Source organism: Lepisosteus oculatus, chromosome 9 (assembly GCF_040954835.1).
Source record: "Lepisosteus oculatus isolate fLepOcu1 chromosome 9, fLepOcu1.hap2, whole genome shotgun sequence".
Classification (NCBI taxonomy): domain Eukaryota; kingdom Metazoa; phylum Chordata; class Actinopteri; order Semionotiformes; family Lepisosteidae; genus Lepisosteus; species Lepisosteus oculatus.
In genome coordinates this window covers 30758114-30780555 of record NC_090704.1, presented here as the reverse complement: position 1 = coordinate 30780555, position 22442 = coordinate 30758114, and the positions used below count along the sequence as shown (strand labels likewise).

The 22442-nt window shown below is 42.3% G+C and overlaps 2 long non-coding RNA genes across 2 annotated transcripts in view; one reads left to right on the top strand and one right to left on the bottom strand.

Moving 5' to 3' along the window:
- Positions 1–3028: 3028 nt before the first annotated feature.
- On the bottom strand, positions 3029–3707 carry LOC107078483 (uncharacterized). The gene is made up of 2 exons (XR_001479407.2): positions 3532–3707; positions 3029–3419 (listed from the first exon to the last, which is right to left on the bottom strand). It is a non-coding gene; the product is annotated as an uncharacterized lncRNA (long non-coding RNA).
- A 13583-nt stretch (positions 3708–17290) lies between these two features.
- LOC107078427 (uncharacterized) overlaps positions 17291–22442 on the top strand; it is a 54498-nt gene continuing 49346 nt past the window's right edge. The window contains exon 1 of the long non-coding RNA XR_001479363.2: positions 17291–17326. This is a non-coding gene — a long non-coding RNA (uncharacterized lncRNA). The remainder of the gene's footprint in view (positions 17327–22442) is intronic.

The window sequence follows — 22442 nt, the reverse complement described above, 5'->3', positions numbered from 1 at the left end:
TACTAACAACCAATGTCACCCTGTCATTTTCACGAGTCTAATGAGACATGGGTGACACCACTTCCGCTTGGAACTCATTGAGTGTCACTGAAGGCCACGCTCCTTCGCCTCGCGTTTCTCTGACCGCGCGAATTGCATTCCAAATTACGAACTATCGACTACAGCTGAGATGGAGAGAGTAGAGATCACTTTGTATCGTCGATTCACTTGAAATGGATAGAAAAAAAGCATTCCAATTATATTATTCGTGAGTAACTTCAGCCAGTTAGTAATTAATTCGGGATAGTGCGAGATACTGAGTATTATGTTTTATTAGTGTAATGTTTCGTTACTGAATACAGTGTGGAGTGGGGTTACCATGTGATTTAAGTATTAATATTTTGCTTGTAGTAATTGCAGCAAAGCTGGCAATGTCCCGTCGATTAAGTTACACAAAATCTAAATTAAATGAGGAGTGCGGTGAGGCTTGTAATTATTAATGAAGCGATAACTGTTACCAAAGAGTTTTTTTTCCAAATTCATTGCTAAATGTCTGTCGATACTGTTTTTAGTCAGTGAACATTTTTCTTTATAACCAATTTATATTCTCACATGTTCGGAAAAGTCCTACTTTTATTTATATAAGTTACACATCTTGTTGCTCATCTTCGGTGTCATCACATCAGTTACTTCGCTTTGCTAATCAACTCTTAACACAGAAGATAAGACATTTCAGCTTCTTCAAATTTAATAAACACTTCAAGTTTTCATTTCTAATTTAACAGAAAGTGGACTCCGATTTATACCGTACTGTGTATATCGAGTTTTGTTTGATAGATTAAAAGGTAGTTAGCATGTTTTCATTCTCTAAGAAGCAGCACATCGTTCAATTAAACAGATTAAGGTTTTCACGTTTTGTTCCATAGTTTAAGAGTTTTCAAATATATTGCAGGTCTTCATACCCAGTGGAGAAAGTGGAGTTTTGCAAGTATTTGTTGAATGTGTTCCCAACTGTAAAAAACCTAGATTAAGGACACCCTTGCATAGCTCCAGCGCATTAATCAGAGGCAAGAAATAAATTATTCGCGGCTTCAATAGTAGTCCAGAGATTCAGTCCGTGTATTTGTTATGGTAACTCATTTTTTTACCCGTGGATCACATTGTTCTGTACATCAGCCTCACTCATAATAATGTGAGACATATTTGGGTTAACGTGTTCAGTGTTTTGTGTTTGGTGCGAGTGAAGTTTTATTTCATCTCTGACACAAATGTGTCCGTTATTCTTTTTTCGTCTTCTTCTCCATGTTTGGTCTGCTAGTTTTTTTTTAATCAATAAAGTTTGATAATCGGCCAGTGAAAGCTCTGTTTTCCTTCACATGAATGCCTAAAACCCTGAAACGTACCCAGGATTGTACCTACAATAATAGCATTAATCTGTACGAACCCTTTGTTTACTCGGTGTCAGAGAGTGACAGCGGGCCCTCCTCCAATCACAGCGCGGTATTAACCTTTGCCAGATGTGCCCGTCTCTCTCAGGCGGAAGAGCCACCTGCGTAAACCTCAAGGAAACCGAATTTCTTTCTTATTTGTTTGAACAACGCGCGTATTTAATTTATTTGATTCTCCCCCCCGACACTGCCGATGCAGATAAATGTCTTTAACCCCCTTTCAGTTCCGGTTTCAAAGAGGCGAGGCGTGGAAATAATCAAGTAATTATTAATTAAGGTCTTTTGAAACGGTTTCGCGGTTTGGGCCGTGAGGCAACGTTTTAAATTAGTTTATTCAGCGTGGAAATTACGATAAAGATAAAATTGTAAGTACTTGTAGCAAAAGCCTTCCCAGGAAATCTTGAAGATATATTCCCTTGAGGGATAGAATAATAATAATAATAATAATAATAATAATGGAAAACGAACATTTAGATACATAGTAATTTAGAACGCTAACCATATAACTACCCCGTGTTGTGACCCGTGATAATGTCTTTTTTCTTTAAAAAAAACAGTGCCACATCAAAACCTTTGTATCAACTTTGCTTAAATGAATTAAGCTGTCCTCGAACATATTAACAAATCTTTGTAATTTCGCCTTCTCAGATTCGTCCTTCCCTCCGCTCCAGACACAACAGCCCGTTCTGTGCTTGTGTGTGGTCTCGGGGCTACATCTTGCGCGGAGTGTTGTCAGGGAGAAGTTGATTTTTGGCTACCTTTGGTGATGCTGTAATTGTGGACCTGCTCAGTTAGATGTTTGGACCCGGGACCCCACACGTCTGCGCTGAATCTGTCTTTATTATCCAGCGGACTGAGAGCTCCTCGCCTCCCTGGAAACTTTAACACTGCCAGTGATAACCGAGACTCCAAATAGCGAGGAAACCAGGGAAAAACAGGGATGAAAACCAGTCCAGAAGAACGCATCCTAAGCAGAACATATGCTTTGTGGTAAATGAGTAACATGAATTTAATTGATCACATGGAAGCTATAGAAAGACATGTGGTTTAATTTTGGTTCCTACACAACGTACGTTTGCTTTGAGGGGATGAGAATCCGTTCCCGTTTTTAGCCCATGATGTCATGTAATGAAATCATTAGAAAGATGACATTTCATTATGAGGACAGAAAGAAAGAGGGACTACTACATTCGGCGTTTCCCGCCCATTCGAGAAAATCCGACATCTGATCATGTGAGAGTTTTGTTACCCAAATAATTAAGAGTTAATAAAAATAACAGCTTGTGTCAACAGTACAGCCTTGGAGAGCTGTGTAAATGGATTACTTGGATTAAATTTTGGCAAGATGATCAAGGCTGCATGTAATCTAATATCCGCAATTAATTTCATAGAGCTCCGTTCATTGCAGCATGTTATAACAACCTCCAAAGGCGTTTTTTAGCCAAGTGCCCGCTAATTAGTTATAGGCATTAAAAACGACCGCACTAATTACTTAATGTTCATTTTTACACAAGCTTATTCCGGGCGGCACTTTGTGCATACAAAAAAAAAAACTAAACACTTTTAATTCTTGCATTCCTATACAGGCATAGACCAGGAGGGACGTTTTAATGTTTTATTTATGAGTGGTGGGAAAGTCTGGGTTTTAATCTCTGCTTTCCACTTCCTCTCCATCTGAAAATCATTTTCCTTCCTTGTTAAACATTCTGTCCAAATGGTTTTCACTTCTCCATCTGCGGCTTGTTTGGACAAATGTTCTTGCGTCTTTAGAAATCGTCTTCAGAGGATCCGAGCCCATATTGTCTCCTCACGTTCGTTAAGATTCTTTTTGCCACTTGTGGCCCCGAACAGACCTTCTTGAAGGAGTCTTCCCGCGGGCTGTGAAAGCGTGCGTGCGGGGGACGCCGGGGTGGCGTGCTGGGGGGAAGCGGGGTCACTCCACCGGGGTAACCCCTTTCTCTCCTCCATTCAGGCCTCTCCACGTTGGGCAAACTGAAAAGAAAAACAATAATTAGAGACAATTGCCTGTGTCCAAACACAGGCATCAAAGCCTTCGCGGGGCTTGATTGTGACGAGTGGCGCTCTACGGTCGCTCGGGGGTAACCTCTTGTTTAAGCCTCGGAGAAGGGGCACACAAAAGCCGACAGATGTGGGGGGGAACCTCTGCCCCCCATCTCTCCCTCACAGTCTGTATAAAAGAGATTTCAAAATAGGTTGTGTAGTTGCTCGGGGTGTCTCTCTATGGGTGAAACAACAAGCCCGCATAAGAATATATGGCGACTGACGGAGTTCCTGCTTTAGGCCAAGGGCTGGAAAGCATCCATCACTGCGCCCAGCTGACTGATGACGTTAATTAATGCGGCCAGTTGAATCGGGCAAGTGCAGGGCTCTAGCTCGGTGGTCGCGGGTGACAAATGACAACTAACCTGTGTTTTTTTTCCAGGGTTGCCTTTAAAGCAGTCATAATTACGCGTCTTAGAACCTTTCCTTCCCGTCGCTTGTAAACAACAAACAGCAAACACTGTGGTTTCCTTGTGTAGAACCAGCCGATGTTTGTTTACAGCAAACAATAACACGAAAACAAGCGCATTTCAACAAAATGAGTAAACGAGTGAACGAATTCCCGAATGACATCGCCCTGCCATGATAAGCAATTTGAAAGGTAAATTCTATATAATGTGAAACCTGCAGTTTATTATATATTACATCCTTTTGTAACTAAAAACACTTTCATTCCTGGTTATGTCTCGCAACATTTTTCTCCTTCCCATCCTATATTATTCCGTACATTATGCAGAGGCGGGAAACCGCTGGAGCTCTTTGTGGGCATGTAGTTTAGGAGGATGAAGACTACCTTGCTGCTTAGCGATTGCCTGAAGTTAATGAAAATAATCACGCTCTGTAGAATTACACCAATGCCGCAGTGCAAATCAAAACAATTAATCTGCTTAATTAATTACAGGAACGGCGTTACAGATATTTGCAACCACACTGACTGTCCTGCTGCTTACTGTGTCCTCTGCTGTGGTAACGCTAGTGTGTTGTTCGTCAGGTCGCCGGGTTTCAGTGATTTTCTGCACCTGCCATTTGTGTGCGTATGGCTCGCGATTACCAAGAACAGCGCTGCGGTGGGCTCTGGGATTTGGGGATAAGAACCAGCGAGTTCGCGGAAAACAGCACGGATACCTCTTCTCTTAGTAATTTGAGCGACCTAATCCGAAATTAGGTGCATATTTATCATATGGAACTCGCCAAACCGTGACACGCTCCGATTATTGCATGTTACTTTTTTCCAAGTAGTTCCGAGACTGTTTGTTAATGATATCTTATCTTTTACTCAAAAGATTGAAACGGAACAAAATCCCCGAAGAATCCTTATTATTTCGAATTGCTCAATTTAAAATGCATAGCATTAAAATAGTTTGTGTATTTTTCGCATCCGGCTTTTATATTTAATTACCCCCCCACAGACGGGCGCTGAAACTGTTACACGAACTTTCGACGTACCAGACTTTGAGTAGCAGGTTTTTCAGTTTTTAATCTCAACTATTTTCCACAATTTGTAAAAGCAGACACACTTGCCAGCGATGCCAGCACACATTTCCCACACATCGAAGAAAAGGCTCTCGTTTCCAAGAGACCCAGCGTGTTTAGTCGAATTGACTGGAAGACGGAACCAGAAAGAATGAGGCAAATCGTTTTAATTTCGGTTCGTCCAAGACATAAAGCAAACAAAAACGGGGGTTAGAAAACTGCCCGTAGTTCCGTACGGTTTTGGTGGTTCGCAGTTAGCGGGATACTTTTTCAGTACAGTTATGCATTTTTAGCCCCTTGCGTTAATAACTCTCTAACCCTCAGTCCCTTGGAAGAGACCTCTCCCTCACCTCTCGCCTGGGTTTTTTTTTTAACTCTTCAGCCTCGTCTTACTTTAAAGCCATGTAATCTCTCGCCGTGTTTGCTTTTCATGTCTCTCCCCCCCCCCCAGTGCTAACGCCTTGGTAGGTTTCATTGTGCGGCGCGGAACTCGTGAAAGGGGAAAGCTGACGACGCCGCCCGCTTTTTCTCCGCGCCGCTCGGGAGTGCGCACGCCCGGCGGACAGGGAACCCGCCGCGCTCGGACGATGGGAATGGACGCGGGACGGGGCGGCGGGAAGGCCGGACGTGCCACCCACCCTGCCACACACAGGGGATAGTTAGTTTGAAGAAGTGAATTAGCCATGAATAGACACGGTGGGGACAATGGCGAGGACACCGGGGTTTCTTGCTCAGTATTTAGGAGGCAGTGGTTCGTGTGATAAGATGAAGCGGAGTTTTAAGGGGGACCTCGGTCTATTACACGGTAATGGCTTTGGAAAGACCTAAACGATTTGTTGACTAGGACAATAAATCTGTTGTCTATTCTTGGCGTGATGGAGGAGGGATTACACGTTCTTTGCACAAAGGAATGTAAATTGCTAGCCAAACTAACAGAGGGGTTTTAGAAGAAGAGTTTTTCCCTGGTCATTCGGAGACCGTTTTTTTTTATTAGTCATAATAACCAAGGAAGGTCTGAAAGTAGCCACAGTATTCATCCCAGATCAATGGATTAGCTACACCCACCCCAGCGGAATGATTTACATGTGATTTAAAATCATGGCTAAAAATGGTGACCCTCGCAAAAACTAACCGTTCTCGCGTTCGGCCTTGTTCAAGCGTAAAAATCAAATTAAAATGGTCTTAAAACCGCTTTGAGGCCGCGGGCTTTAAATCCGAGACTCTAGTACGTCGTAAAATCTGGGATAAAACAGAAAATAATCTACAATAGATTTGTGCAAATTAAACGTTCACCTCACAGTTATCACCATCGCCGACAATAATAAAAGTAAAATCTTATTTATTATTGTCGGCGACAATAGTAGTTACTCACGACCTAAAACGCTTAGTCCCATGGACAGGCCCATAGTTTCTCTTCCACGGATGGGATACAACTGCATTTAAGGGCTGTGGACCATGAATGTTTAAGCAAAAAAACAACAGGAGCGGATGGTTTAAATCGCCTTTTCTTAGCTGTCTTTGTAACTAACGTTAGTATTAAACAGCTTTATATAAAACCGTTCTGTTTGTAATGTTACCAGTAATTATGATAATAACGTAATTCTTGATAACGTTTTTTTTTGCATTTTTTAATTTACTTTTATTTTTTTAAACACTTAAAGTTTACTACTCCATATACTACAATCACGTTTTCATTAGTACTGTTTTGAAACCAGTGGTATAAATGACTACTGATTTAGGTGTAGGCCAAAACGATGGGTGTTCATCCTGTTATCTACAGTAGCACTTTTGGGGCATGGAGCCGTGTTTAAGATAAGACAGGAGAACACCTGCTTGGTAGCTCAGTCCAGTCACGGGAGCAACGCTTTGTCGTTAATGTCGGACAATTCAAGGTTCACAACGACGCGTTTATTCTCTTCTCCACCTACAATTAGATGTTTCAAAATAGCGAGTTCACAGCCATTTTTACATCGAGAGAAATAGTACGCCTATTTTATGTAGTAGATGCCTTCGTGAAATTATCAGTATTGAGCCGGTGATGTAGAAGTTTTAAAACGTGGCTTCTAACGTGTTAAAGGCCTTTGCAACATTAATCCAGTACGTCGAGAAATCGGACAGAATGTGTACTAGCGTAACAGTACCCCCTAGCGATGAAATGGCACATTACAGGTGGTAGCAGAAATGGCTAAAACACTAACCTACTATACTAAACCATACACCACAAAAAACAAAGTGCAACTTCATGTATTTTTACAAAATGTCATCCAATGACTTATTAAAACACGCGTTTTTGTGCTGGTTTTATCAGTGACTTGTGCTGCCCCCATTTAAAAATCGATATGTGTTCTATTAGTTCTGAGTCAAGAGTTAAACTGGAGTTGTCATTCGTTATAAGACAACATAAAAAATACCGACTCATTAACAGATCGCCTGTAATCCAGTGTTTAAAATGTTTGTTATTCAAATGCTCTGCCAAGTTTATTTCAGGAATATAAATGCATGCAAATGTGCGAGGAAACCACACAGCACAGCACAGCATAGCACGCAGATCCATTAAAATTTAACATCACATAATATATTCTATGCGCATTCTCCAGCAGCATCTCTTTCCCATATATGGATTTAAACTAAAGTGTTAAGACAATGTCCATTGTGTATGCTTAAATATAATGACCTATCTTACACCGAAACACGAAACTTGGTATTCAGAGTATAACCAGAGTTGCTTGTTCTGAGTTATTCTTTTAAGATTACAAAAGAGAATTCAATTTATTAAAGCCCTTATCTTAATATTGTGGCTACTTGGTAGCATTGATTTCCGGAAGTACGGATGAGCACGGCAATCGTGAAAACAAATACCCAACACATAAAACGACTAACTACTGTGTTCTTTTCACCTCGACTCGTAGCAATCAGAAAAGCAATTGCGTTTGGTAAAGCAGTGACCAGTCGATCAAATAAGCAAAACGAAATCTCGGATTCTTTCCGTAGCTCAGCAGAAATGAACAGAGAGCAAAAGAATATGTAGAAGAGTTCAGAACAAGTTAAAAAAATGAATAGACCGCTTCAACGCCTACAAACTGGGCGTCAGAGACATCATTTGGACCCAAAACGAACAAATGATCTGTTTTCATTTACTCAAAGACGTGCTGAAATAACCCTCTACAGTAGTGCTAATTCAATTCGATTTCCAAAAGGGGCAAAATAAGATCTGGACCGTAAAATGATTTTGTCCCATCCTGATGTATGTAACCGATTGTGTTTAACGCACACGTAGCTCAATTAGCCCACAGTGACACGGCTTCTATAAATAACCTGGGGGAAAAAAGCCATTATTGACTCAAACAGCTTTCAGGGAAACGGCTTTGAAACCTGGCTCACAGTTATGCCTGTTTTGAAAACGGCGCTGTGTGTATTTCACGGGAAAACATTTATCTGTTTATTCCTTCCAAATGACTGTAAAGCCTGCCAGTACAAGTAGGCGTATTTTATTTTTCATAACTATAAACATTGTAATCTAAAACATGTGATAGCTCATGTTTTAGAAGAATTTTAGTGTAGGATCCAGCGCTGTGGGCTGGAATGATAAGGTCGGTGGGCTAGTTTGCTTCGCAAATCCTTTAACCATTCTTGAAATCTGCGATTTGAGGGGGGTCAAAACTCCACTTATTAATACGAGTGCGTATTTCACTTTGAGAAGAAGTGTTCGAGATAGAAAACAACCTCTTCATCTGTCGTCTATAATCCGGTCATTTAACGGGTGTGGGGTTACAGCGGGGTGTGTAAATCCCCTCATTTATCATTCCACGTCTCGGTGCAGAGCAGTGCACATCGGGCTGTTTAACCTTTCATACACCACACACAAGCAACTTGCTGGGAGTACAGGAGAGAAACACGTCGCTGTAATGTACATGATCACAATTAACCGGATAATATCACGACATCTGTCGTTAAATCAGAACCGTCTGTGTTCGGAGTAGCAGCCAACAGAAAAAGGACATTTTGAGAGGCCTGACACACGAAAGACTGTGAATAGGAGCCGCTTTGTTTATCCACTACAAGACCGGGTTTTCAAAAAGATGGATGCACAGTTATTGCATTAAGGCAAACAGTATGCTTTACAAATACGCTGGCCTCAACTGTAGAAACATCCCTACATGGGCTGCGTGGAGAATTCACTACATATCCACTGCTTCTCTGGAGGCTGTAAATGTCATCTTAAGTCCTAAAATTAGCGATGAAAGGCTTGCTCGTTTAAAGCACAAAAAAGGGTGAAATCGTCAGTACTTATAATTATTACTAAATAAAGTTTCAGTTTAGAAACGAACTCATGTGAATACCCTTTGTTTATAATAACCACTTTCTCAACCCTTTCCATAAACCAATGACTTGACCCCGCGTTGCTTTTCTACATTTCTCGCGTCCCTCCCTCATTCCTATCGCTCAGTATTTTGCGGGGACGTTGGGGTTGAGGGTGTATCGCCAAGCGAGGCAGACCTGTCGTACTTGACCGGGGCTGCTCGCTGTAGGACGGCCCTGCCTCCGCCTCAACGACTCACGCAGGTGAAGACCAGTCCCCTCGCCCTGCCTGTCTATAATAATCACGAATTATCTGACAGGTTTAATTAGAGAACAACAACATTATTTTAAAGACAGTTTACTCCCAGCTGTAAAAGGATACTTTGACACTCTTCAATAAACCTGACAACAAGGGGCGGGGTAGCCTATTACCTCCAATCCACGCAATTCATTCCCTGGGCTGTCCTGGATGATTTACTAGCTGGCTGTAAAAGCCCGTCACATGAGGAATTACGATGTTGTTTTACAATACCCTACGCCGAAATGGGAGAGGTTATTGCGACGCAATAACTTTTAACAGGCTCGACTATCGCGCAACACGAAAACCATTATTTCTTTTCTCCCGTGCCTTAAATGGGTATTAAACTCTCTCGCTTCGTTTTATTCAAAAAGGCCCCCGTAAACTGGCACTTAAATACAAGGTCATGGTAACAGGGGAGAGAGATAGTACCGCTGATAACGTTCTGTGTCTTGTAAACATTTGGCAAGGGAAAAATTCAAGCAATAAATATGGGTGCATCGACTGCAAGAGAATGTATAGCACGTCTCCAGGTCTTCACAACGGCAACGTTAACAAAACATCCACTTATTGATACCGACGACTGCTGTAGACGTCCAACATCCCAACGCTGTGATACGCAAAGCGAGTATGAGCCACTCGGCGCTCCCCCAGCCGGTCTCTCGGGGAAGCCTTGGTTCAAAGAGCCGCACAGCGCCACCTCAGACCGCGGTTGGTTCATTTCAGCGGAGAGGCCCGGCCTCAGAACTAGGGAAGACTTCGGTGTCATTCAGTTTTCCTAAAGGATTAGTCACGTTGTAACAGGTTCAGCGAGCCCTCCTCTGGTCTTGACAGGGCAATCTCCATTCCAAAAGTCAGTGAAGCTGTTGAAGTTTATTATTGTTGCTGTTCATAGCGATTGGATGATCTCCTGCGTGATACCCCTGTCACGAAAGGGATGGAACTACTTTCGGTTTGCTAGCCCTGTTGCCTTAGAACTACCTCTGGGGCCTTGTGGTGGAGGTGCAGAGACAAAATTAGAGCTTAGTGTTCTAAAGACCAAACTAATTGAATTAGCTGTTGAGAATTCGAATGCTCTGCTTGGCCTTTTTCATTCGTTTTTTTTTCTCCTGCTCCCCCTATCCTGTGGGTGAGGAGTCAGAGAGAGGGGCTTTGGGAGTTGAAACAGAGGTCAAAGGAAATGACCGGCAACATTAGTCGGGTACAGATGCAATATGGGTAGGCGAGATACAGGGAAAGCCTGGAATATGCCAAGAAGGGGTTTCTTTGCTGGAGAGCCACAAGCCAGCCTCTATCCAAATACACAACAAGCTCAGTCTGCCTCCTTTTGGCTCACATTATGTAGAAAACACTGGGAAAGATGGAACTGTGAAATGCAGTACTCATAAAGCTGTATTTGAATGTAGTAGTTCAGGTGGGTAGCTGCGTCAGCATGCGTAGGCTGCAAAGGAACAAGTCATAGGTTTATTCCATGCTGAAAAAAGAAGAAAGAAAACGCAACGTTTCGGCCGTGGAGCCACACACCTGAAGAAGGCTCCACGGCCGAAACGTTGCGTTTTCTTTCTTCTTTTTTTCAGCATGGAATAAACCTACAGTATGACTTGTATTTGAATGTGACAAGTTGACAACGTCTTCTCAAGCTGACAGACCCTAGTAAAAAGGGGGAAGATGGACGAAATCTGCTTGTTGAAGATCAAATTCATCAATCATTTTTCAAGGGGATGTGTGCATGTGTTAAGGAACTCCAGGTCCTCTTTCCATTTGGTGTGGAAGTTGTATTTAATTTAAAAAAAAAATAGTTAATACAATGCTTCCTTGGTAAATGTTTTATCATCTATTTAAAGGCAAAATAAGAGGGAGTAGATTTAGTCTCTCTTTATATATGTACTACATAATTTTCTCTTTATATATGCCCTAATCCTGTGATGATTACAGCAGGCTCATGTCACTGATTTTCAATAATGCAGAAAAAATGAAGAGTGAGGTGGGAGTTGCAACAAGCACAAGCATTACCGAGATCTTTTATTTCTGATAAATTTGCATTTTTTTCCCCCCACTGCAGGATCACGCACAGCCCTATTTGCAGTCGTGCTGGCAGAGTGAAAAAGGTCAGTGTTATCAAAACAAGCCCATTTCGCTATTTGCTATAGGACCCTCAACTGGGAAGAAGCCAGCGACTAGAGCTGAAATCAGCCCATCACTTCAATCAAAACAGCGCTGGAGCTTGAAGCCTTCTTGTGAATATATAATGCAGGGCGAGAGAAAAAGAGAGATGGGGAAAGCGGGGTTGTTGGTGTCAGGGGCTGCCGCTCGTTTACAGATGGAAATTAATGAGCGATTGCTGAAGGCGATGGTCATGCAAAAGGAAATAAATGGAAAAGCTCCAGGCAGACAAGGAGCCCCCATACTCTGTGTGTGTTGACAGGGGAAACCTGGGGCTCGAACCCGGGTCTCCGGCATAACGCAACAGGGAGCCAGCCACATGAGCTAAAGGGGACCTCCCCCAGCCCAGGCGGCTGAGGTCCCTGCTGCGCGCAGGGAGGGCGATGACGTCACTCTGCCCACACTAGCTCTGCTATAGCCACAGTCCCACCTTCATCCCAGGATTCACACAGGGCCGTGGCCGAGGAGGGAAAATGGGGAATACTGGTTTAGGATGGGAACGAGTTCTGTCTGTCTCCGTACTTTCTGTACGGGGCTGTGGGTCAGTTTCTGCAATTCTCTCTCCTGCCATTTAAAACCAGTCACCAGGTTTAGGAACAGGGAAGGCCATGCCTTTGTTGATACAGGAAATGACTCAGTGAAGCAACCACAGGGCAAATGCAAAACAGAAAGACTAGACTTCTTTTCAAGATATAAATATAAAAATTGCCTGAGATGTTCCTTAATGTTGTCCATTTATTTAATAAGAGTCACAGAGCTGGGATATTGTTTGTGTGTTGCCTGCTGAGACAGATTAAGAGATACATGTAATGGGCTGTAAATGAGCCTATTTAAAAATACAGGAGAGGATCAATGAAGACCCTACTGCACTAACCTTCAGAATATTCTACCCATCTCTACACACTCCTTCATTGCTGGATTTGTTGGAGCACCTTTTTAGTGTTTTCTGTTTAGCACTATTCATGTTTCACAAATGGGTGTGACAACAGCATGTTTCTTTGTTAATGTGAGAAATGTCATTATTCAATTGTATGTCCTAGTTCAATTTTTGTGTCCTTATTCTGTGTATTACATTTTTTTATGGTAGACACAAACATGTTTTAAAATGCATTAAATTGATCTTTTTTTGTGTGAAACTGTGATATTGCAAATGTTATTGCATAGGAATGTAGCTTCTACAGCTGTTGTAGTATGGCCAGATAATGACCTTGGGCCTACAGCACAGAGACTTTCTGATAGACAGCACTGGTCTGCAGATGTAGAAGTGGGACTATAAGGATGTCTGGAATGATTCAGGTGGGAAGTTACTGAGAACTGTGAACTTCCAAAGCCACTTCCAGTCATAATGACAGTGGTAAATAATTAAAGGACCTTGGTGTTTCTGCCTGGTGTGTTTCCTTCATCATGAACTCAATGGAGGCTACAGAGTGCAAACAGATTTTATGAGGCACAGACCTATAATTACCTTGACTGCAGCATTTTAATAGCCGATTGTCCTTGACGTTACCTGGATACACCTGAAGCTGATGATAAACTTGCAAGGTTTAATGGAGCTGCTGAGCTGATTATGTCTCACGAAATGGCTTATATGGTTCTCTTTCACTCAAAGGTGGCTTGGCTTTAAGCAGAAGATTTTAATAGAAGATTTCAGGGACTGTGTCAATTGCCTTGATGTTACTCCTTAGAGTGCAATCTCATATAATCACTGACCCTTCTCAGCTTCCAAATGTATTGACCACTCTTTTGTGCTGTTACTTCGAATTATCCTACAACAAAACACCAGAAAAAACAACAACAAATTAGCTCATAAGCCTACTTACAAGCTAATACCTTAACACCAAATAAAACACCAGTTAAAAACATTGGTTTATCTTGATTTTTTGGCTATATTCATTCACCGGTGGTGTTTTTTTTTTGCAAGCCTGTGTGCTGTACATTGAAAAGTGATTTACAACGCTGACCTTAAATGTCCTTGTCTTTGGGCCAGAGGTAGGATTGCTGCTGCAATATTGCATCCAATATTGTTACTCATTCCGAAGTTTGTAAATAGATCCTTTGATGTGTGTTTTTCCAGAGTGTTTAGTGCTGATTGGCTTCCCAGATAGGCTCCCTGGCAGTCGAGTCCCATTAGCCGTGTTTGAGGAGGCAGATCTGTGGAGAGTTGACCTCCACCTTATCCCTGACCTCGGCCGCTCTCCCTCGGCCTGGCCAGCAGGCGGGGCCCTGTACTGGGGCGCGGCCCCTCAGAGTCCCTGGAGGAAACCTTGTCTCGCGTCTGGCGGTGTGTAAACACAGGGGTCAAACAGACAAGCTCAGCCTGTCCCTTTTCGAAAGCCCTCTCCTTTGATTCATCTCCGAATTAAATATTTTCCATGACTTAGTCAACAGACTCTGCTTTGTAATTTACACTGTGACACTAATTACAGCTGTTTGTGCTGGCAGTGGAGGAAGTCCCACAGACGCGAGCCCTGGGTTTAGAAGCCCAAAGCCCAGTTCTGTATATCTCTGTGTGAGAGAGAGGTGGGAGGGAGAGGGGATTTTGGCAAGCCATTTTCCTGTTTCTGATCCTCTTCCAGGAACGTTATCAATAACAGCCACAGCAAAAGGGCCCTTACCTCATTAACACTCTGTTGCAGGACCTCCAACCTTTTCAGGTTCTGGAGAATTAAAAATAACTGGAAGTTATGCATTAAAGGCTGGGCATTAATTAACGTTTTATCCATTGTGCGAAACAAGAGGTAGACTAAAACAAAAATGTAGTATTCAGATATTTGCTATGCCAGTGTCATTCATTAAAAAAATGCACAACATTGTGCGTGTGTATTATATAAAGCTCTGTTCTCATTTGAAAAAAGATTTTTTTATAGTGAGCTTCTGTGGAGAGTTACCCACTTACATAGAGGGCATACAGATTGTGCAGTTGCACACAATGAAGCATGTGAAAGACTTCCTTCTAATTCACAATGTTTGTGCATTTTCTTAAACTTTTGAAATGATCTAACAGTCATTTCTCGCATGTGTCAGTTCCAGGTGTATTCATCTTTCCAGAGTGACTTGTGAATTGCTCTTCATACAGGTTTAATTCCTGATTTTGCACTACAAGGGTGCACACCTGTCATCATCAAGTTCTGTTTCCTGCATTCTCCTGCTCTCTTTTGCTTTTCTCCCTTTGTTCTATGTCCTGTGGCTCTTGTCTTGTTTTGACTTCTGCAAGAACCCAAGTCAAAACCTGATCTGTCACAGTGATGTCAGGGGGGAAGGATAGATGTTGCAACCTGAAGCTGGAAAGTCAGATGGAGAACATGACACTGGAAGAGAAAATCCAGGGATACAACTACTGGTCTTTAATGGTAGTGCATTTTGGGAGCACCAGTTTGGACCAGTTTGAGATGGGTGGCTGAGAAATCTGGTGGGCTAGACAGGAGAGAATGACACTGCTTTGGCGGCTTCTAGAGGGGCCTGCTGTTTGATGTGGAGCAAAGTCTGCTCCTGTCTACACTACTACACACTGGTCTAGCACCCTGGGAACGTGAGACTTAATAATAATTCTTATACTTATACTTATATAGTGCTTTTCTGGTCACTCCTTCAAAGTGCTTTACAGGTCATGGGGACTTCCTTCCATGTGTAACATCCACCTGGATGATGTGACAGCAGCCATGGTGCACCAGTATGCTCACCACACATCAGCTCTCAGCGTGGAGAAGAATAGTATGATGCAGCCAATTCATAGATAGGGAATTATTAGGAGGCCATGTTTGGTAAAGGCCGGGGGGCGGGGAATTTGGCCAGGACAACGGGGTAACACCCCTACTCTTTTCAAGAAACAACCTGGGATTTTTAAGGACTACAGGGAGTCAGAACCTCTGTTTTGTGTCTCGTTTCAAGGACAGCACCTATTTACAGTATAGTGTCCCCATCACTATACTGTTGCATTGGGACCCACATAGACCGCAGGGTGAGCGCCCCCTGCTGGCCCCACTAACACCTCTTCCAGCAGCAACCTTAGTTTTTCCCAGGAGGTCTCCCATCCAGGTACTGACAGGGCTCACACCCGCTGAGCTTCAGTGTATCAGCTGCTGTATACAGTGTATAAAGAGCTGCTGTATCAACCTGCTCAAGCGGGCAAAACTGCTCAAGATACAACAGTGCAGCCTTCAATGCTAGTGGGGAAGTCTTGAAGGGGGTGAAGCCCCTCTGAACTGATCCCAATATTGTGAAGCCAGCCATAGGACAGTAGTGAGCTGGACTGGTGGAGAGGTACATCAGGGACATCAGTGTCATTAGGGACAAGTGGATGGACTCCCTGGTCCATGCTGGGTCCACTATTTCCCTGGTGCAGCCAGAGAGCCTGCCTGCTTGTTACAAGAATGACACAACGATCCTGAAAAGAGGGGGTGGGCTGGGCCAGCCATGGAGAAACACATACTAAGTGGGCACAAATAGAAACTGCATGAAAGTGCATTAAAACCATGAACAGGGGCTGTGCTTTACACAAAGGGCTGTGGGAGGGTGAAATATGTTTCTTGGCCATGGTGTTGAAGCTCATGCCTTGGCTTCATTCAGGAAACAGCTGGATGAGATCCCTGCATCATGTAGCTACTCTCTAGCAAACGGACTAGATGGGCCTCCTCTCTCCTCTGCTCTCTAACTGTTTTTCTGTTATCAAGAAAGGAGGCCAGTGGATGACCTGGGTCAGGACTATGGAGCCATCTGACACCACTAGAACATCTGATCCACGCTCATCAAGAAGGCAGATGGAACATGTTGGCTGGATGTAGACATGTTCCATCTCGTACCCACTCAGCAAATGCACAGGGTCGCTTTTCCAGACGGATGCCTTTTGGGATGCTGCTGAGCACACAGGGGACTAACATCCCATTCCAGCACCATAGAGGTTGAGAGATAGGGGGAGGTTGTCCTGACAAGATGGTTCTGAGGGACCTTCACCAACCAAGCTGCCCCTGTGTCTCTAGGGAAGCAGAATTTCTCATAATAAGAAGAGAGCGCAAGAGTGTCTGAAAATGAAATAGCACCCTTTATTTCGCACCTACATGAGGACAAAGGCTTAACCCTCTTCAACAACAAAAAAGAAGACAATAAACAAAATGACACTTTCAGAAAAAAAGGAAGAAGGAAAAACTTAGTTTTTTTTAAGTCTGAAAAGGATCCTTAGCATATCATTTAGCTCCTTCCTGACCAGGCAATTCCTGACACTTTAAACACCACCACCTCTCCGAACCCAAGAACCCAAGATAATGGTTTAAATCCCCAAACCCCCTGGGCGGGCGATACTAATGTAGCAGGAAAATGCAACCACTGCATCGCAATTTTATTCTGATTGGATTCTCCAAAGCCAAAACAAAACTCTCCAGTTCCTTCACACTAAAACGTCTCTGAACAAAGATATATATGTGTATAAGAGCAAACGAATATAGAGCTCGGACACTAGACATGAGTGTCCCGGTTCATGACTAACACCCCCTACTTCCAGCTGTGGTTCGGGCAGTAACCTTAGTAAAAGCCACACCTAAACGGACGCGCGAAATTCAAAAACACCAACAAAGATGGCGGCCACGCAAAGCCCACCCGACCACACAGCACGGTAATAAAAACGTTTGCAATAATTTTATAAATTCCCGAAACGGTAAGGTTTCTTACATCAGGCGTTTACCGGTTTTAACATGAACGTTCTGTTTTTTTTTTTGCTTGCCGTTTTGTGGTAAAGGATTGTTTTTACTGAGCTTGCTAAACATCTGTCCCCAGCACCGGAGACGTGTGAATTAAATAGCAATTGTAATTTGTTTTTCATTCACAAACAGATTTATTTGGGCATTGTTCTTAAAAACAACAGCAGCGTTGGGAAAGAAGTGGACCGCATGAGCCTTTCTACACTGTTACAACGTATCTATTGTGGTAACCCAGATTGATGGTCAATTTAATTATCATTGCTAGTAATATAAAATGTTTATGAAAAGAAGAATTGATCCCCCCCCCCTTTTGTTCAGAATATCAGTTCATAAAGTCATATTTGCTTGCTTTTCTTTTTTCAAAAATCCTTTTATGTACCTGTGATTACCATATTTCATTAGTGTATCAAGTGTTCGTCAGATAGGAACCGCACCATCATCAAAGCCCGCAGTCTTTTACATGCAGACCTGGGTAAATAAAAATACAACTTTTAAGCATAAATTCACTCGGCCTGTTGAAGTGCGCTTTCACCTCAAGCTATCGCCGATATCAAAGAGACCTCATTCCCCTTCTGAAGAGCCCTTGTCCAGAATAATAACGCGCAGAGCCGTTAGAAACCCGTGAGGCTCTCTTCAACAGCGTACTTGCCAAGGTGGAAAAAAAGAATCGTTTCACAGAAATAGGAACTTTACAATAGTCACATCGAATATAACGTACAGCGCTGGCGGTTTGTATGGCATTAGTTAACAAACCTATTAAATATCGACTGCAAGATTTAGCCAGCCTGTCAATTTGTTCAACACCTGCTGCCCGGGTGAAGGAGCCTGGCGGCTCTTACTTTCCGTTTAATTTGTAGGCGCAGTTTATTTTGTATGATACCACTGTATTTAATCTGGGTTAAATCGGTTCAACATGTTCGGCGTCTTTCCATAATGTAAAAAAAACCCGTGGATATTATGACGTCAGATAAAATCCTTTTTGGTATATTTTTTTGCATGATCTCTGCGTTGTTACCATTGTCTGTACAAGTAATATGAGGTCCAGTAATTACAAATACTAGAAAATAGCCTTTGGAGTAAATCTTCCACTTCAATACGCACGTTTATTTAAGACGTCATCGCCACCTATGACGTCAGCGGCAGTTTGACTCTAGAGTGGCGCCCACGGTTTTGGAGACCCAGGTGAACCGATGATGCTGTACTCCATCAGCAACTGTGACGGGTTCACGTACAGTATCTTCCGAACTGTCTGAGGTCTAGGAGGAGGATTTTGGTGTCTGTCTACCATTCTCGCCAGCTTTCAAAAAGCGGGTGATTTCGGAAGTATTTTCTTTTTAATGGAATGCGAAAACCCGTAGAGTAGTCCCTTAAATCACCAGTTATCAGCAGCGTTGATATCAGGAGAATGAATACCGGGCGGGACAGTGTTAACATGGACAGCAGATATCAATGCGTGTTATCAGCAGCACTGATACCGGGAGAAGTACGGTGAACCATATAAATAAGCAATAATGTTAGCGTTAGTAGAAGCGGAAGAAGTCCTCTGTCAGCGATGGTACCAGTAGCGATACCAGTGGAAAGGGGACCGGGTGTTTTAACAGGCTCTCTAAGGTTATTTTATCCTTCAACTTGCTCGGCAGGGGTGAGAACTGCGGGATTATAAACTATGGGCCTACCCTGGACTCGCGAGCCTTAACCTTGGGGTCCCGGAGCGCCGCTCTGCGCCGCGCGGCCGGGCACGAGGGGGCTCGCGCATTATATGCCTTAACATGGCTGGCAAATCCGGAGCGGTTAAACAAACTCAACCTTCATTTATGAGACGTACAAACCAAAGGGCAAAAGCGACTCGTGCAAGTAATTACCGCAGGAGGCTGGAGAAAGGGAATCATTTAAGGGGATCAAGGATTCGTAATGAGTTTGCCAGAAATTGATTCTCGGACGTAATCTTTTATTTATATGCAACCCGCTCTCCCTCCAGATCGGCGCCGGGTCAGCTGACTGCGAGCGCTGGCAGGACACACGCTTTGTCAAACAAGCCCCCCAAAAGCCCTGGCAAAATGGTGTTTTAGCTAAAGCAAACATTGTCCCGCGGTGGCTTAAGGGGCGAAATAGCTGTTTGTTTGAAACTTGCTCTTTTAACCACACAACTCATTCGCGACGCTAGGAAAAAAAAACGGTAGAGAGCACTTGGTTTGCTGCGTGTGATAAATGTTATTGTCGATTTCATTATACATGTTTCCGATTTAAAACGTTATCACTTCAAATACCAAATACAGCTGGGAAAAGCGAACCAAACACGTAGTCCGTCCCTTTGTCCTTATATTGTTAGATAGCACCATGGAATTTGTCTGACGTTTATTTAAATAGACAGATTTCAAGTTTTTCGTGTAGGTTCCGCGCATAAATTACAAAACAGTAACGGCTTATTCCCGTTTACACTATAGCACAAACGCAGCGATGCTGTTTCCAAGAGGTTAATAAAGGGAGATACTTCTGTGTAGGAGCCGCTCAAAGGAGATTAGTTCCGCTCTGAGATTTAAATCAGAAGGAAAACATAACGTTGAGTTTACACAGGGTTATTTTGAGATATATATATATTAATGCATTGTTAACATTTTCTTCTTGAGGTGAATATTGAAAGCAATGTATACAAATACTCGTCACCGTTTGAAGCTCCTATACAAAGCAAAACACTTGGTCAGAAATAATCCTGTGCATTTCATACTGGATTGTTTGAAATCAGGGGTTTCAGTTTATTCCCTTTGACAGACGTACTTATATCCGTTCTACCGCATTTCGAAGTATATAAAGGGGAAAAATAAACGGCGTTCTATGAAGAATAAAAATCATTAAACAATATTTGTATCAATAAACAGAATGTTATATATTGTATTTATACTGTAAACTAAACGGAAAACAGTGAATTCTTCAAAAATGTAATGATTCAAACATGACAGTGTTCTTTTAAATACCCGGTCCATACACGGTAATTCTTCTGCGTAATTCGTACTGAACTCTGAAGATCTGTAATAAGGAAAAAACTGTCACATTTAACGAGCGGTCCTGTTGAGGCATTAAAATCAGTCACTTTTAATTGATCTTTTTAGAGTTCTCTAACGTCATTGCGTAATTAATAATCACGCCTAACATTACAATAAAAGATAATCCATGCAGCATAGTCAGACATTCTGCCCTACTGCTAAATTGGTTTACGAAATCTGGATATATTCTAGTAGAAAGTATTTGTAGACGATCTTACTTCAGGTAATTTATTTTTTTTTGTTTTCGCATAATATTTTCATATCCGATACAATATTTAAAAAAAAAACATTTATATCAGCTGTGGGGTGTTATTGACATGTTGCGCACATTAACGAATAATTTAATGATTGTCTCCGATGTGATAGTTATCTAAACCAGTGACAGACTTTCAACGTCTGCCGGACTTGACCTTGACCGCCGGTGTCTACCCGCCCAAAGACCAGAGCTTGAAAATATCGATTTAAGCTATAAAATCACATTGATTAGTAATGAACAGCTAAGCTACAGTAAAAGTATACATCTACACTTCATGAAGGTGGTCCTTAACTATGATTCGATATGTGTGAACAGCGTTCCTTTTTCTTCAATAGCTACCTTATTTTAAGAAAGGGACTTGAAGTGCTACGGATCAATAACCCGGCACCCTGTCGTCGCAGGCTGGGAATAATTCTGGATGACGCCGTTTCTTTCATGCAACTTTAATATTTAATATCATTCCCGCGGAAGGTGTTGATAGAACTAGTCACTTCGTGGCAGCAAGTATGTTTCTGTTTATCTGTTTATCATATCAAAACAAGATATGAGCTCAAATAGTAAAGAAAAGAATGAACTGTAAACTACATTTTTGGAAAGAAAACAAAACAAACCAACAATTAGGGGCCACAATTACTACCGGAACAGCACGTTAAGATTCCCAACACCTTTATTAACGCTGGTCAAGAATGTGTGAAACGCTATCCCCCTCTAGTGGAATTAATTAGACTCGCAGTGTTTCAGATCGCTGCTCAAACTACCACGTTTTTTTTGTCCCAGAGAAAAATCCATTCTCGATTTTCTTAACAGTAACGGTTTATAACTGCTAATATTAAAAGACAAGTAAACTATGGAGGAAGAGCTTGGTGTTTTGTACTTCTTTACTCACGCAAACACTTTTGCTGGGGTTTATAGGAATGCCCCAGAAGGTTTAGCGCATTTTACACTGCATAAAATATTGTGCCCAATTATCATTTCTAATGCCCAGCTTGAAATATGCTGAATATGAGAAATAACTCTTACTGATCTCCCCCCACCTTTAACGTACGATGTAGTGCTTTTATAAAAATCAAAAATAGATTACATGGTTATGCATAACATCCTCTTTTGAGGGTGCTATGTCATCTCTGGGTCTAAAAAGACTTGTATTGCTTGCATGAAAGGAACAGTAAATTGAAGTGTGATTTCATCTTCTCATTTAAATCTGTGGCCTAGATTTGCTGTTTCTGGGTTCCTGTACACAGGCATGAGCTACTTGTTGGGCACAACACAACTGTACATACAGGGCTGTCAGCTCCAGTCTTTGAGGGGCCAGGTTCATAATACGTGCCTGTTAGCAATGGAGTCAAAAGATTTCATATCCAAATACATAAATATAAGCGATAAAGATGTGTGGAGAGAAAGTCAGTGGATTTGCTGATTCCAAATGATGATAGGTGATCGAACTTGTCGTGTTTAGTTACTAGTAGCTTAATCCTGTGAGAATTTTGGAAATCTACTTCAACACCTTTTGTATAAAGAAATACTGGTAATTTTTTTATTTGAATGTTGCTGCATAACAGCTGCTTCTCAAGAAGTGATTATCACAAGCACAGCACTTTACAGGGGCATGGACAAATGTCATCATGTGTGCCAAAGCGATCATGACATTTGTTTTAGCATCATTCACAGCACTCGGAACAATGCGATGCTAAGACAAATGTCATGAACTCTTGTGCACGCGTTGTCATTTGCACA